This window comes from Procambarus clarkii, chromosome 28 (genome assembly GCF_040958095.1).
Source record: "Procambarus clarkii isolate CNS0578487 chromosome 28, FALCON_Pclarkii_2.0, whole genome shotgun sequence".
NCBI lineage: Eukaryota > Metazoa > Arthropoda > Malacostraca > Decapoda > Cambaridae > Procambarus > Procambarus clarkii.
Genome location: NC_091177.1, coordinates 42,507,420 through 42,526,005, shown reverse-complemented (window position 1 = coordinate 42,526,005; position 18,586 = coordinate 42,507,420).

The following is an 18,586-nucleotide window of genomic DNA, read 5'->3' as shown; positions in this document are numbered from 1 at the left end:
TCCTGCCAGGGGTTCGCTAGAGGCTCCTGCCAGGGGGTTCGGTAGAGGCTCCTGCCAGGGGTTCACTAGAGGCTCCTGCCAGGGGGTTCGGTAGAGGCTCCTGCCAGGGGGTTCGGTAGAGGCTCCTGCCAGGGGGTTCGGTAGAGGCTCCTGCCAGGGGGTTCGGTAGAGGCTCCTGCCAGGGGTTCGCTACAGGCTCCTGCCAGGGGTTCGCTACAGGCTCTTGCCAGGGGTTCGCTACAGGCTCCTGCCAGGGGTTCGCTACAGGCTCCTGCCAGGGGTTCGCTAGAGGCTCCTGCCAGGGGTTCGCTAGAGGCTCCTGCCAGGGGTTCGCTAGAGGCTCCTGCCAGGGGTTCGCTAGAGGCTCCTGCCAGGGGTTCGCTAGAGGCTCCTGCCAGGGGTTCGCTACAGGCTCCTGCCAGGGGTTCGCTAGAGGCTCCTGCCAGGGGTTCGCTAGAGGCTCCTGCCAGGGGTTCGCTGGAGGCTCCTGCCAGGGGTTCGCTGGAGGCTCCTGCCAGGGGTTCGCTGGAGGCTCCTGCCAGGGGTTCGCTGGAGGCTCCTGCCAGGGGTTCGCTGGAGGCTCCTGCCAGGGGTTCGCTGGAGGCTCCTGCCAGGGGTTCGCTGGAGGCTCCTGCCAGGGGTTCGCTGGAGGCTCCTGCCAGGGGTTCGCTGGAGGCTCCTGCCAGGGGTTCGCTGGAGGCTCCTGCCAGGGGTTCGCTGGAGGCTCCTGCCAGGGGTTCGCTGGAGGCTCCTGCCAGGGGTTCGCTGGAGGCTCCTGCCAGGGGTTCGCTGGAGGCTCCTGCCAGGGGTTCGCTGGAGGCTCCTGCCAGGGGTTCGCTAGAGGCTCCTGCCAGGGGTTCGCTGGAGGCTCCTGCCAGGGGTTCGCTGGAGGCTCCTGCCAGGGGTTCGCTGGAGGCTCCTGCCAGGGGTTCGCTAGAGGCTCCTGCCAGGGGTTCGCTAGAGGCTCCTGCCAGGGGTTCGCTAGAGGCTCCTGCCAGGGGTTCGCTAGAGGCTCCTGCCAGGGGTTCGCTGGAGGCTCCTGCCAGGGGTTCGCTGGAGGCTCCTGCCAGGGGTTCGCTGGAGGCTCCTGCCAGGGGTTCGCTAGAGGCTCCTGCCAGGGGTTCGCTGGAGGCTCCTGCCAGGGGTTCGCTGGAGGCTCCTGCCAGGGGTTCGCTGGAGGCTCCTGCCAGGGGTTCGCTAGAGGCTCCTGCCAGGGGTTCGCTAGAGGCTCCTGCCAGGGGTTCGCTAGAGGCTCCTGCCAGGGGTTCGCTAGAGGCTCCTGCCAGGGGTTCGCTACCCCTGGATTTGTCTGTGTTGTGGCCCCCCATCAGCGCGAGGGTGAGGTCCTCTGCCAGCACTTGGCTAAAGAGTGGTTGTGGGCAGAGAGGCACCTCGTGGTACTGTCGGTAGGCTGGCCCACGGCAGAAGTAGACTCGCGGGTGCCTCCTGGTACTGTTGCCAGTAAGGTCGGGAGCGGTACTGTGTGTTGGGAACCCGAAGATAGACGAAGGCTGCGTTGTTTTGCGTCGTGGAGTGCTCAGTGTCCCATATGAGAGCGGCACCTGTATGTTTCCCAAGTGTAGTAATATTTCCGCTTTGATGTTTATATTTATGGTGATGGGAATGTATTGAGAAAAGAATAAGCGTTTTAACCAATTCCCCCCCCCCCCCCGAGACCCTATTATTTATTGCATTTCCTAGTAAACTCCTTGAAAGCCACAGCAGATTTGGGATCGGATACTATCATTTTGGTTCCACCTTCAAAGAACCCGGTTGTGACCCATAGTGTCTGTGACAACCTCCCGTCACGACCGGACACCACCACCACCACCACCACCATAGACGGACACCACCACCACCACCACCACCATAGACGGACACCACCACCACCACCACCACCATAGACGGACACCACCACCACCACCATGGACGGACACCACCACCACCACCATGGACGGACACCACCACCACCACCACCACCATAGACGGACACCACCACCACCACCACCACCACCATGGACGGACACCACCACCACCACCACCATGGACGGACACCACCACCACCACCATGGACGGACACCACCACCACCACCATGGACGGACACCACCACCACCACCATGGACGGACACCACCACCACCACCATGGACGGACACCACCACCACCACCATAGACGGACACCACCACCACCACCACCACCATAGACGGACACCACCACCACCACCACCACCATAGACGGACACCACCACCACCACCACCACCATAGACGGACACCACCACCACCACCACCACCACCATAGACGGACACCACCACCACCACCACCATAGACGGACACCACCACCACCACCACCATAGACGGACACCACCACCACCACCACCATAGACGGACACCACCACCACCACCACCATAGACGGACACCACCACCACCACCACCATAGACGGACACCACCACCACCACCACCATAGACGGACACCACCACCACCACCACCATAGACGGACACCACCACCACCACCACCATAGACGGACACCACCACCACCACCACCATAGACGGACACCACCACCACCACCACCATAGACGGACACCACCACCACCACCACCATAGACGGACACCACCACCACCACCATAGACGGACACCACCACCACCACCACCATAGACGGACACCACCACCACCACCACCATAGACGGACACCACCACCACCACCACCATAGACGGACACCACCACCACCACCACCATAGACGGACACCACCACCACCACCACCATAGACGGACACCACCACCACCACCACCATAGACGGACACCACCACCACCACCATAGACGGACACCACCACCACCACCACCATAGACGGACACCACCACCACCACCACCATAGACGGACACCACCACCACCACCACCATAGACGGACACCACCACCACCACCACCACCATAGACGGACACCACCACCACCACCACCATAGACGGACACCACCACAACCACCACCACCATAGACGGACACCACCACAACCACCACCACCATACACGGACACCACCACAACCACCACCACCATAGACGGACACCACCACAACCACCACCACCATAGACGGACACCACCACAACCACCACCACCATAGACGGACACCACCACAACCACCACCACCATAGACGGACACCACCACAACCACCACCACCATAGACGGACACCACCACAACCACCACCACCATAGACGGACACCACCACCATAGACGGACACCACCACAACCACCACCACCATAGACGGACACCACCACCACCACCATAGACGGACACCACCACCACCACCATAGACGGACACCACCACCACCACCATAGACGGACACCACCACCACCACCATAGACGGACACCACCACCACCACCATAGACGGACACCACCACCACCACCATAGACGGACACCACCACCACCACCATAGACGGACACCACCACCACCACCATAGACGGACACCACCACCACCACCATAGACGGACACCACCACCACCACCATAGACGGACACCACCACCACCACCATAGACGGACACCACCACCACCACCACCACCATAGACGGACACCACCACCACCACCATGGACGGACACCACCACCACCACCACCACCATAGACGGACACCACCACCACCACCATGGACGGACACCACCACCACCACCATGGACGGACACCACCACCACCACCACCATGGACGGACACCACCACCACCACCACCATGGACGGACACCACCACCACCACCACTACCACCACCATGGACGGACACCACCACCACCACCACCACCACCATGGACGGACACCACCACCACCACCACCACCACCATGGACGGACACCACCACCACCACCACCACCATGGACGGACACCACCACCACCACCACCACCATGGACGGACACCACCACCACCACCACCATGGACGGACACCACTACCACCACCACCATAGACGGACACCACCATCACCACCACCATAGACGGACACCACCACCACCACCACCATAGACGGACACCACCACCACCACCACCATAGACGGACACCACCACCACCACCACCATAGACGGACACCACCACCACCATAGACGGACACCACCACCACCACCATGGACGGACACCACCACCACCACCACCATGGACGGACACCACCACCACCACCACCACCACCATGGACGGACACCACCACCACCACCACCACCACCATGGACGGACACCACCACCACCACCACCACCACCATAGACGGACACCACCACCACCACCATAGACGGACACCACCACCACCACCATGGACGGACACCACCACCACCACCACCATAGACGGACACCACCACCACCACCACCACCATAGACGGACACCACCACCACCACCATAGACGGACACCACCACCACCACCATAGACGGACACCACCACCACCACCACCACCATAGACGGACACCACCACCACCACCACCACCACCACCATAGACGGACACCACCACCACCACCACCACCACCATAGACGGACACCACCACCACCACCATGGACGGACACCACCACCACCACCACCACCACCACCACCATAGACGGACACCACCACCACCACCATGGACGGACACCACCACCACCACCACCACCACCACCACCATAGACGGACACCACCACCACCACCACCACCACCATAGACGGACACCACCACCACCACCACCACCACCATAGACGGACACCACCACCACCACCACCACCACCATAGACGGACACCACCACCACCACCAGCACCACCATAGACGGACACCACCACCACCACCACCACCACCATAGACGGACACCACCACCACCACCACCATAGACGGACACCACCACCACCACCATAGACGGACACCACCACCACCACCATAGACGGACACCACCACCACCACCACCACCACCATAGACGGACACCACCACCACCACCATGGACGGACACCACCACCACCACCACCACCACCACCATAGACGGACACCACCACCATGGACGGACACCACCACCACCACCACCATGGACGGACACCACCACCACCACCACCACCATGGACGGACACCACCACCACCACCACCACCACCATGGACGGACACCACCACCACCACCACCACCACTACCACCACCATGGACGGACTCCACCACCACCACCACCATGGACGGACACCACCACCACCACCACCACCATGGACGGACACCACCACCACCACCACCACCATGGACGGACACCACCACCACCACCACCATAGACGGACACCACCACCACCACCACCATAGACGGACACCACCACCACCACCACCATAGACGGACACCACCACCACCACCACCATAGACGGACACCACCACCACCACCACCATAGACGGACACCACCACCACCACCACCATGGACGGACACCACCACCACCACCACCATGGACGGACACCACCACCACCACCACCACCATGGACGGACACCACCACCACCACCACCACCACCACTACCACCACCACCATGGACGGACACCACCACCACCACCACCACCACCACTACCACCACCACCATGGACGGACACCACCACCACCACCACCACCACCATGGACGGACACCACCACCACCACCACCACCATGGACGGACACCACCACCACCACCACCACCATGGACGGACACCACCACCACCACCACCATAGACGGACACCACCACCACCACCACCATAGACGGACACCACCACCACCACCACCATAGACGGACACCACCACCACCACCACCACCACCACCACCATAGACGGACACCACCACCACCACCACCATAGACGGACACCACCACCACCACCATAGACGGACACCACCACCACCACCACCACCATGGACGGACACCACCACCACCACCACCACCACCATAGACGGACACCACCACCATGGACGGACACCACCACCACCACCATGGACGGACACCACCACCACCACCATGGACGGACACCACCACCACCACCATGGACGGACACCACCACCACCATAGACGGACACCACCACCACCACCACCACCACCATGGACGGACACCACCACCACCACCACCACCACCACCACCATGGACGGACACCACCACCACCACCACCACCACCACCATGGACGGACACCACCACCACCACCACCACCACCACCATGGACGGACACCACCACAACCACCACCACCACCACCACCATAGACGGACACCACCACCACCATGGACGGACACCACCACCACCATGGACGGACACCACCACCACCATGGACGGACACCACCACCACCACCACCATGGACGGACACCACCACCACCACCACCATGGACGGACACCACCACCACCACCACCATGGACGGACACCACCACCACCATGGACGGACACCACCACCACCATAGACGGACACCACCACCACCACCACCACCATAGACGGACACCACCACCACCACCACCACCATGGACGGACACCACCACCACCACCATAGACGGACACCACCACCACCACCACCACCACCATAGACGGACACCACCACCACCACCACCATGGACGGACACCACCACCACCACCACCACCACCATGGACGGACACCACCACCACCACCACCACCACCATAGACGGACACCACCACCACCACCATAGACGGACACCACCACCACCACCATGGACGGACACCACCACCACCACCACCATAGACGGACACCACCACCACCACCACCACCATAGACGGACACCACCACCACCACCATAGACGGACACCACCACCACCACCATAGACGGACACCACCACCACCACCACCACCATAGACGGACACCACCACCACCACCACCACCACCACCATAGACGGACACCACCACCACCACCACCACCACCATAGACGGACACCACCACCACCACCATGGACGGACACCACCACCACCACCACCACCACCACCACCATAGACGGACACCACCACCACCACCATGGACGGACACCACCACCACCACCACCACCACCACCACCATAGACGGACACCACCACCACCACCACCACCACCATAGACGGACACCACCACCACCACCACCACCACCATAGACGGACACCACCACCACCACCACCACCACCATAGACGGACACCACCACCACCACCAGCACCACCATAGACGGACACCACCACCACCACCACCACCACCATAGACGGACACCACCACCACCACCACCATAGACGGACACCACCACCACCACCATAGACGGACACCACCACCACCACCATAGACGGACACCACCACCACCACCACCACCACCATAGACGGACACCACCACCACCACCATGGACGGACACCACCACCACCACCACCACCACCACCATAGACGGACACCACCACCATGGACGGACACCACCACCACCACCACCATGGACGGACACCACCACCACCACCACCACCATGGACGGACACCACCACCACCACCACCACCACCATGGACGGACACCACCACCACCACCACCACCACTACCACCACCATGGACGGACTCCACCACCACCACCACCATGGACGGACACCACCACCACCACCACCACCATGGACGGACACCACCACCACCACCACCACCATGGACGGACACCACCACCACCACCACCATAGACGGACACCACCACCACCACCACCATAGACGGACACCACCACCACCACCACCATAGACGGACACCACCACCACCACCACCATAGACGGACACCACCACCACCACCACCATAGACGGACACCACCACCACCACCACCATGGACGGACACCACCACCACCACCACCATGGACGGACACCACCACCACCACCACCACCATGGACGGACACCACCACCACCACCACCACCACCACTACCACCACCACCATGGACGGACACCACCACCACCACCACCACCACCACTACCACCACCACCATGGACGGACACCACCACCACCACCACCACCACCATGGACGGACACCACCACCACCACCACCACCATGGACGGACACCACCACCACCACCACCACCATGGACGGACACCACCACCACCACCACCATAGACGGACACCACCACCACCACCACCATAGACGGACACCACCACCACCACCACCATAGACGGACACCACCACCACCACCACCACCACCACCACCATAGACGGACACCACCACCACCACCACCATAGACGGACACCACCACCACCACCATAGACGGACACCACCACCACCACCACCACCATGGACGGACACCACCACCACCACCACCACCACCATAGACGGACACCACCACCATGGACGGACACCACCACCACCACCATGGACGGACACCACCACCACCACCATGGACGGACACCACCACCACCACCATGGACGGACACCACCACCACCATAGACGGACACCACCACCACCACCACCACCACCATGGACGGACACCACCACCACCACCACCACCACCACCACCATGGACGGACACCACCACCACCACCACCACCACCACCATGGACGGACACCACCACCACCACCACCACCACCACCATGGACGGACACCACCACAACCACCACCACCACCACCACCATAGACGGACACCACCACCACCATGGACGGACACCACCACCACCATGGACGGACACCACCACCACCATGGACGGACACCACCACCACCACCACCATGGACGGACACCACCACCACCACCACCATGGACGGACACCACCACCACCACCACCATGGACGGACACCACCACCACCATGGACGGACACCACCACCACCATAGACGGACACCACCACCACCACCACCACCATAGACGGACACCACCACCACCACCACCACCATGGACGGACACCACCACCACCACCATAGACGGACACCACCACCACCACCACCACCACCATAGACGGACACCACCACCACCACCACCATAGACGGACACCACCACCACCACCACCACCACCACCATGGACGGACACCACCACCACCACCATGGACGGACACCACCACCACCACCACCATAGACGGACACCACCACCACCACCATGAACGGACACCACCACCACCACCACCACCATGGACGGACACCACCACCACCACCACCACCATAAACGGACACCACCACCACCACCACCACCATGGACGGACACCACCACCACCACCATAGACGGACACGGACGGACACCTCTTCCCCCCCCCCCCCCCAACATAACTCTACTGTGAAAATGTTTCTCACAATTAAAAGAAATAAAAACATATAATGTATGGGAATAAATATGTATAATTTAGAAGAAGAAACGCGTATAGGGAAGAAATGCATACAAAGCATAGTTAATAAACGCATACAATCTGAGGGAAGAAACTCGTATTATATATTGAGAGGAAACACACATACTGTATGGGGAAAAAACACGTTTAATGTCTGGGGGGGGGGGGAACACATATTATGTATGGGATAGAAACACATAATGGCCGGGGAAGAAACACATAATGGCCAGGGAAGAAACACATAATGGCCGGGAAAGAAACACATAATGGCCGGGAAAGAAACACATAATGGCCGGGGGAAGAAATACACAAAATTCAGGAAATAAATAATGCAAAACAGCAGAGATGAACATGACAAAATAATGGACTATTGTTAATAGTTTTAACAGTTTTGAAGGCGACACGTTAATGCTTAAAATTCCTTCAATTGCCTGTTAGGTAGTTACCTGTAGTTAGTGTACAGGTAACTGAACATTTTCTTACATCCGGCCGGCTCCCCCTCCCATATATCCGGGTCTAAACCGGCCGGCTCCCCCTCCCATATATCCGGGTCTAAACCGGCCGGCTCCCCCTCCCATATACATTACGCCATTAAGGCGGCCATTACACCTGAACATTCCTTATCCGGACTAACTTTACGGCCGTACAAGAGATTCCAAGTTGGAGCATTACGTTAGCCGCGATGGGTTTGTTTATCCGGTGTGGGCCTTCTTACCCGGTCACCGCTGCGCTGGCTTGACCTCGGGTAAGATTTATTTGTCGTAACCGGATATCGAGTCTCCAGTAAATGTTACTGTGAAAATATTGTAGCATGTGACGTCATATCTGACCTCATATTGTATATATGACGTTATTTATAATATATGACGTCACTTATAACATATGACGTCACTATCCTCTCATACATATCCAGCTTTGATATCATTTGCAAATAAAGGTGCTTGAGCAGCAGCAAGTGCTCAAGTATTAACAAGTGTTCCAGCTATAACAAGTGCTTGAGCAGTACAAGGGGTTTGAAAAATAGCCAGCTTACAAGTGATTACAAACGCTTGAGCGATAACATGTGTTAGAACAGTATAAAGTGCTTGAATAGAAGCGAGTGCTCAAGTGATAACAAAGGCTGGAACACTTACCACTCACCAGGCAAAGGAACTATCGGAAACATTGATGTAATTCTTTTATATCTTCAGAGTTCCACAAGTGTGTCCCCAAGTGTGTCAAGTGTTACAAGTGTGTCCCCAAGTGTGTCAAGTGTTACAAGTGTGTCCCCAAGAATAATATTAGCCAGTTTCATCCACAAAATAATTGATACTATTTTAGATAACTTGAGTCAAGTTTTTACAAATATTTAGATAAATATATATTTATTTTTTCTGGACTTAATAATACTCGTCTACGTACTCAGCATACTCATGATATTCAACCCTTAATACTCAACCATGATATTCAACCATCATATTCGACCAATATATTCGACGCATGATTTTCAACACATGATTTTTAACTATATTCATCCCACGATATTCAGCCCTGATATTCATCACACAACATTCAACACAATTCAACTTGTAAGAAGAACAAGGAGAAACTATAAAAGGGTTAAAGATATTGCATCAAAAATCGTTTCAGAGCTGAGGGGATTGAGTTATGAGGAAAGACTGAGAGAACTACACCTTTCTACACTGGAATACTTTTGATATCGTTCGCCTTATGCGTTTTTGTTCTCGTATTGGCATCCTTGGTGATATTTAGCGCCCTCTGATTATTCTGCGCATTTGGTGGTGCTACATAACCTTCCCGGTTTGGTGCCTTCTTTTGATAATTACTTACTACACTGGAGAAAAGGAGAGATAGGGGAGCTATGATAACAACATATAAGATTCTAAGGGAGATTTAGAAAGTAGACAAAGCAGCATTGTTGAAAGCTGAGAACAGCAGAACAAGGAGTCATAGATGGAAACTAGAAACGCAAATGAGTAATAAAGACAGAAGAATTGTTTCAGTGTTAGAGTTGTCAGTAAATAAAATAGGTTAGATGCAGAAATCACTGAAGCTAATTCGATTCAAAACTTTAAATGAAAATATGATACAAACGTGAGAAATGAGTCATTGCTTTAATCTAAGCACGTTCAGCAGGCTGGGCCAGGAGCCTAGCGCGACCCTGCAAGCACATCTAGGTGAGTACATAATATGGAACACTAGGTACTTGTTATCTTTCCTTACTGCAGTTGCGTGCAGCATCACCACTTTGCAATGACAGGTGTTAGAAAGCTTGAACAATGCAAACTGGACTTAGGAAGACATGATCAAAACGTCCAGGATCAGGGACACGGTGTCGAGTGAGGGTTCCAGCTGCGGGGGAACTTCCACTCAACTGGATTTACCCTGTCCTTAATCTCATTGGTCGTGGGCATCCCTCAGTGCTTAGGATGCACTGTGAAGGTCCTTCCGCTGGGGGTCAATACGCAACAAAATTTTTTGTGTAGGCGTTTAGTTGTAGAAACTTTGGAGGCGATGCCTAATGCTGACGGCACCTCGGCTTATGTATGGCGATAATCGAAGGATTTACGTTAGCAGAGATGTACAACTAATTATAAATGTTTATTTACAGAGCTTACATGGTAATTCCACAAGGATTCGTGTTATGGTACCGACACAATTGTTGGAGTGGGGAGTGGCGATTTCGGCGCCATCTATGGACCTGCACTCCAACTCCCAGGTATTAGGTGCGACGCAGACAACGCCATCTGTTGGCGGTGGTGTGGCGTCGGTGAAAAGCTCCTGTTTCATACCTTAGTCAGCAGGTGAGGTCGATGATGATGACCTCTGGTGAGTAGCGTAACAATATGAACGCCATCTAGGTTGTGAATGCAATCACAATTTCAGTTCCCCGGTGGAAGAGTGTTATCCTAAGGTCACCCAGTATACTGTCTGTATACTGGGTGACGTAAGAAAGGCGATTGCTCTGAGGAGGGCAGTTCACCTTGGGCAGTCGAGAACTCTTTACTTGGTCCTGTGAAAGGACAAAGTGGCTGCAGTCAGTAGTAGCAGTGTGTTAGCTGCTAGAACTAGTCTTAACACTGTCTTTGGTGGACAAACACAAAATTCGGCTAGCCTATCACTGCCGCAAATGAAACTTAAATATGCAATAATGGGGAAAAATAACTGACTGATGACGTCATCTAAACATAGGCCTAGGTAAAACTGCTCATAGCGAGATAACTGCAACACCCCCCACGCTACGAGGTGCTACTTCAGTCCCGCCAAACACACACCGAATCTACGACGTTGGTACAACGTTCGAACAAGTTTTAACACCTAACCAGTTATAACAACCAATATAGCAAGTTGTAACAACGTTCTAATACGTCATAAACACGTTAAGCCAAGATGTAACAACTTTATTACAAGTTGTAACAAGCGGAAAATAGAGACAGTTTTGGGTTGTGTTTCCAGGGGTGAGTCGGAGAATATGAAGGAAGCTACGGGTTGTAATCGAGATACACGAAATATTTTAGCGGGTTACTAGGTTCCTCTCTCCCTAGACCATTGACAAACAGGGGCTGGAGCCGTCCCATGCACTGGGTAACTGACTCGAGCCCCGGCTAGAAGGTCCCGTCGGGAAACAGAACAGCACCGTTCCGTCAAGCTTTCCACTACTCGCACACCTTTGTGAATGTACATTAATGACACTATGTAAAAGACACATCTAACACCTTATGTAGGGCAGACGTAAATCTGTGTATCTGTATTTACGTATGTAGGTTAGCTTGGAATTTTAAAAGCCCCGAATCACCTTCTGTGGTTGATTGTTCAATAAACCCTTGAACTATATGTTTAACACTTCTCTAACCCTGTCCATGGAGGACAGAAGAAAATGTATATATGCTGGTTAGCATTGTAAATGTGTGGCCACATCTGTGGTAGAAAATAATAATAAAAAAAACTACTCGCACAGCACCACCCACACAGCACCACCCACACAGCACTACCCACACAGCACCACCCACACAGCACCACCCACACAGCACCACCCACACAGCACCACCCACACAGCACCACCCACACAGCACCACCCACACAGCACCACCCACACAGTACCACCCACACAGTACCACCCACACAGTACCACCCACACAGCACCACCCACACAGTACCACCCACACAGTACCACCCACACAGTACCACCCACACAGTACCACCCACACAGTACCACCCACACAGTACCACCCACACAGCACCACCCACACAGCACCACCCACACAGCACCACCCACACAACACCACCCACACAGTACCACCCACACAGCACTACCCACACAGTACCACCCACACAGTACCACCCACACAGCACCACCCACACAGTACCACCCACACAGTACCACCCACACAGTACCACCCACACAGTACCACCCACACAGTACCACCCACACAGTACCACCCACACAGCACCACCCACACAGCACCACCCACACAGCACCACCCACACAACACCACCCACACAGTACCACCCACACAGCACTACCCACACAGTACCACCCACACAGTACCACCCACACAGCACCACCCACACAGTACCACCCACACAGTACCACCCACACAGCACCACCCACACAGCACCACCCACACAGCACCACCCACACAGCACCACCCACACAGTACCACCCACACAGTACCACAGCTACTGTGAGTGATCCATAAGGACACTACACTGTAACTGGAGGAGCCGTCCGTGCTAATGGCTCCCGGGGGTCCACTCTCCAGGTATCAGGTATCTCCCACCAGCAGAAACGAGGGGCGGGGGTTGAGGACCCCAGCCTCGCCCCTGTCCTCACACTTGGGGTCTCCAGCAGAGCGGGGGTTGAGGACCCCAGCCTCGCCCCTGTCCTCACACTTGGGGTCTCCAGCAGAGCGGGGGTTGAGGACCCCAGCCTCGCCCCTGTCCTCACACTTGGGGTCTCCAGCAGGGCGGGGGTTGAGGACCCCAGCCTCGCCCCTGTCCTCACACTTGGGGTCTCCAGCAGGGCGGGGGGTGAGGACCCCAGCCTCGCCCCTGTCCTCACACTTGGGGTCTCCAGCAGGGCGGGGGTTGAGGACCCCAGCCTCGCCCCTGTCCTCACACTTGGGGTCTCCAGCAGGGCGGGGGGTGAGGACCCCAGCCTCGCCCCTGTCCTCACACTTGGGGTCTCCAGCAGGGCGGGGGTTGAGGACCCCAGCCTCGCCCCTGTCCTCACACTTGGGGTCTCCAGCAGGGCGGGGGTTGAGGACCCCAGCCTCGCCCCTGTCCTCACACTTGGGGCCTCCAGCAGGGCGGGGGTTGAGGACCCCAGCCTCGCCCCTGTCCTCACACTTGGGGCCTCCAGCAGGGCGGGGGTTGAGGACCCCAGCCTCGCCCCTGTCCTCACACTTGGGGCCTCCAGCAGGGCGGGGGTTGAGGACCCCAGCCTCGCCCGGTCTTCACACTTGAGGTCTCCAGCAGTGGGGGGGGGGGTGAGGACCCCAGCCTCGCCCGGTCCTCACACTTGAGGTCTCCAGCAGTGGGGGGGGGGGGGGGGGGGTGAGGACCCCAGCCTCGCCCGGTCTTCACACTTGGGGCCTCCAAAATGGCGGGGGTGAGGACCCCAGCCTCGCCCTGTCTTCACACTTGGGGCCTCCAAAATGGCGGGGGTGAGGACCCCAGCCTCGCCCTGTCTTCACACTTGGGGCCTCCAAAATGGCGGGGGTGAGGACCCCAGCCTCGCCCTGTAAAACCGTAAAGGTGTTTTGTATATAATATATACATAGAGATACATGAGTCGCAGACAAGATTTTGAAAGGCGCCAATCTGTCGGCGTGAAAGTCACACCTTTAGTGTTAATGACCACCAACTGACCAAGGTCAGGTCGTGCGAAGTTGACCTTGTTTCTGCTAGGCTCATAATTGCAGGCGGCTAGCCGGGGGTGTCCTTCAAACAAATCGCTGGTTAAGGTATGGCTTGGTAGATGGCCTGGGGCTATCTCTTTATGGACGGAGTTTAGCTACTAGGTTCCCCATAAATACTCGGGGAACTGTAGATTCGAGAGCAATAGGAGAACAGCCCAGTAGAGCAGAGCAGAGGACAGCATAGCATTGGCAGGCGGTCAGCCGGATAAGGGGAACCCTGCCTGTCAACTGCAGACCATCCCCTCCTCTCGATTCAAATTAGGCTAAGTCCTCGGTGAGTTGAACGTGAAGGTGACTTAGTCGTGTTTACTAATATGTTGTATGATCATCAGGGGCAGACAGCCGTAGGGTTCTCAAATTCTTGTGTAATGACTCACTTTGTATATTAATCTTGAACATTAAATTGAATTGCTTAAATTATGATACTTATCACGTGAAATATAATTGATGAAGTTATAGTTTAAATTGTCTTTAACTTTGTTCCCTAGAGCTCTGTGAGTTGAGGCGAGGGAGCCTCTGCGGTTACTGATTTGATGATTTTAATGAGTACATGTTTACAGTTGATACATGAACTCATTGGATAATTTTGTGATACAGACAAGTTCCGTTCCTTGTCTTGTACGTACTGCGTTAGAATGGATGGTGGCAGTACTTTCTACTTCTACTTCTGCCTATCTACCCCTTACCTCTCCTACTCACTTCCTACTCCCTCTCCTCTCCCTCCGCCTCTCTCCCACTTTCCCTTTCACCTGACGACACTCCTTACTCCTCCCACTTACTCCTCCTTCCTCTCTACCTCTCTCCCTCCAAACCCTCACTAATTACTCCATTAAGCATTTCTTTCCTTTTGTTTTCTCTTATACGTTCGTGGCAGTGAAATGTTCTTGAGTTCTCTAGAGTTGCGGATAGCCGATCAGGTACAATTCATTGTGGGCGTAGCACCTAGTTAATCAAATATCTAGGTTACAAGGTGTTGAACTAGAGAGGTTGCAGTAGGAACTCTGGGAGAATTCTAGAATAGTATACTGTAGGGGTTGGATAATGGATTAAAGAGAGCTATCCCCCCCCCCCCCATTACAGCTCTGTCCTCACACTTGGGGTCTCCAGCAGGGCGGGGGGGGGGGGGGGTATGAGGACGCTGGCCTCACACTTGGGGTCTCCAGCAGGGCGGGGTTGAGGACCCCAGCCTCGCCCCTGTCCTCACACTTCATTATTCACGTGCTCTATATTAACCACCAAACATTTTCACGTTTTCAAAACATGCTAAAAACGACATTTTATTGTTTTGGACACGTTTTAAATTATTTTTAAAATACGTATTTTGAGAATTTGTAAAGACTGCTATAAAACGTGAGGTCGAAACGTTAGAATTGAAAATGTTTTAAATGTCATGATATAACGTTTTGGAGCAAAGTTTTTTAATTAAAACGTTAATTCTAATAATTAAGTATGCGATTTATTAGGTGTAATTGTCTTTATTGCATTTAGAAAGATAGAGACAGAGAGAAGAGAGGGAGAGAAAAGAGAGAGAGAAGAAGAGACAGGAGAAGAGAGAAGAAGGGAGAGAAAGAAAAGAAAGAGAGAGGAAGAAAGAAGAAGATGCGAGAGGGCTGTGGCGACGATGGCGGGCGGTTGTGGCAGTGGTGGCGGGCGGTTGGTGGCTGTGGCGGGCGTTGGTGGCTGTGGCAGGCGTTGGCGGCTGTGGCGGGCGTTGACGGCTGTGGCGGGCGTTGACGGCTGTGGCAATCAGTGGTGGCGGGTGGTGGTGGGCGGTGGCAGGCTGTGGTGGGTGGTGGCGGGCAGTGGCAGGCGGGTGGTGGTGGCGGGCAGTGGCAGAAAGTGGCGGCAGTGGCGGGCAGTGGCGAGTGGTGGCGGGTGGCGGTGGCGAGTGGTGGCGGGTGGCGGTGGCGAGTGGTGGTGGCAAGCGGTGGCGAGTGGTGGCGGTGGCGGGCGGTGGCGAGTGGTGGCGGGTGGTGGTGGGCTGTGACTAAACTCTTGTGTCGACCACCAGACCAGAGTCGCCAGCTCACCCAGATATTTATTCCCTCTCAAAATGTTTCCTTCAAAGATTGTATATTGTCTTTGAACAACACGTTTGATTATCAAGGAAATAATGCATATATTATTGTAATATTAATACTGTGCAATATCTTATAATATTCCTGCCAATTAATTATAAGTTAAAACAGGACAAAAAAATCAACATATATATATATAAACCAAAATTAACAAAAACTCACTCTCATACTCACTCTAACACACACACTCTCACATTCTCACTCACTCTTTTCACTCTCACTCTCATACTCACTCACTCTCATACTCACTCACACACTCTCAGTGTTGGAAAGTTCCAACACTGATACATCCCTATTGTATCATAATACATCACTATTGCATACTAAGCATAGTATCTATTAACCCTACCATCTGCAGTGCAACACGAGCGACGCTACTGGCAAGAAAGACGGACGCGAGACAACGTGACGTCCATTAGACCAGGGAGAGGCGAAGTTTACAACAATTTTACGACAGGCCCTTGCTATTAATCGGCCTTGGAGTGTGTAACTACTCCATTAGCGATCCAAGGATTGCATCGGTGGACAACCAGCAGGTTAAGTGTTCAAGTATTGTTATAGGAGCTCACTATAATTTTTACTGTACTCTTGTCCATCGTTACGTCGTAATACCTCCCCAAACACAAAGTACGTCCGTAAGGAATTTGATTTTCCCTTCCATTGAGTAGTAATGACACAATTTAATTTGTGTAGAGAAATTTTACATTCCATTGGGTTTTCAGCGTGTGTCAGAGCTGTCGTGATTTCAACATTTTCCCACGCTATCCTAGTGTCATAAATCAGCAGACTTCTAGATGTTACTACTGATCGGCTTAGACTCGGTTACAAGTATCTCTGGGAATTCTCATTATCTGCCGATGTAGATCTGACCAAATGTAAACTGTGTCAACAAAATTATTCGCATACCCTCCGTCACTATGTGATGGAGTGCGAAAATATACGTGAATTCAGAGACAATTCTATAACCAATGTACCAACAATGTGTCAATATTTCATTCAAAATGATCTGCTACCAGAAATTTTAGCCAAATATCCCCAGTTTGCTAACTGTGAGTAGTGACTAAGTGACTGTAACCTTGGATTCGCCGCTCTGCTACCGGAGGGCGCTGACGTTCAGCCCGGGCTGTCAGTGTTGACCTGTAGCTGCTGCGTGGTGGTCGTCTACAGCTGGGTCGACACCGCCCGGCTTGATTTCTCGGCGTCTGTTGACTGGCCCTTGGTGGAGGTTGCCTTTATGGACGTTCTGAAAGTGGAGTACCCTGATCTCTACGGTTTAGAGAAACTTTCTCCTACCCGGGTGGCGGTGACGTTCTCCTCGGCGAGTGTGTATCAATTGTTTGTGCGCCGCTGGAGTATGGA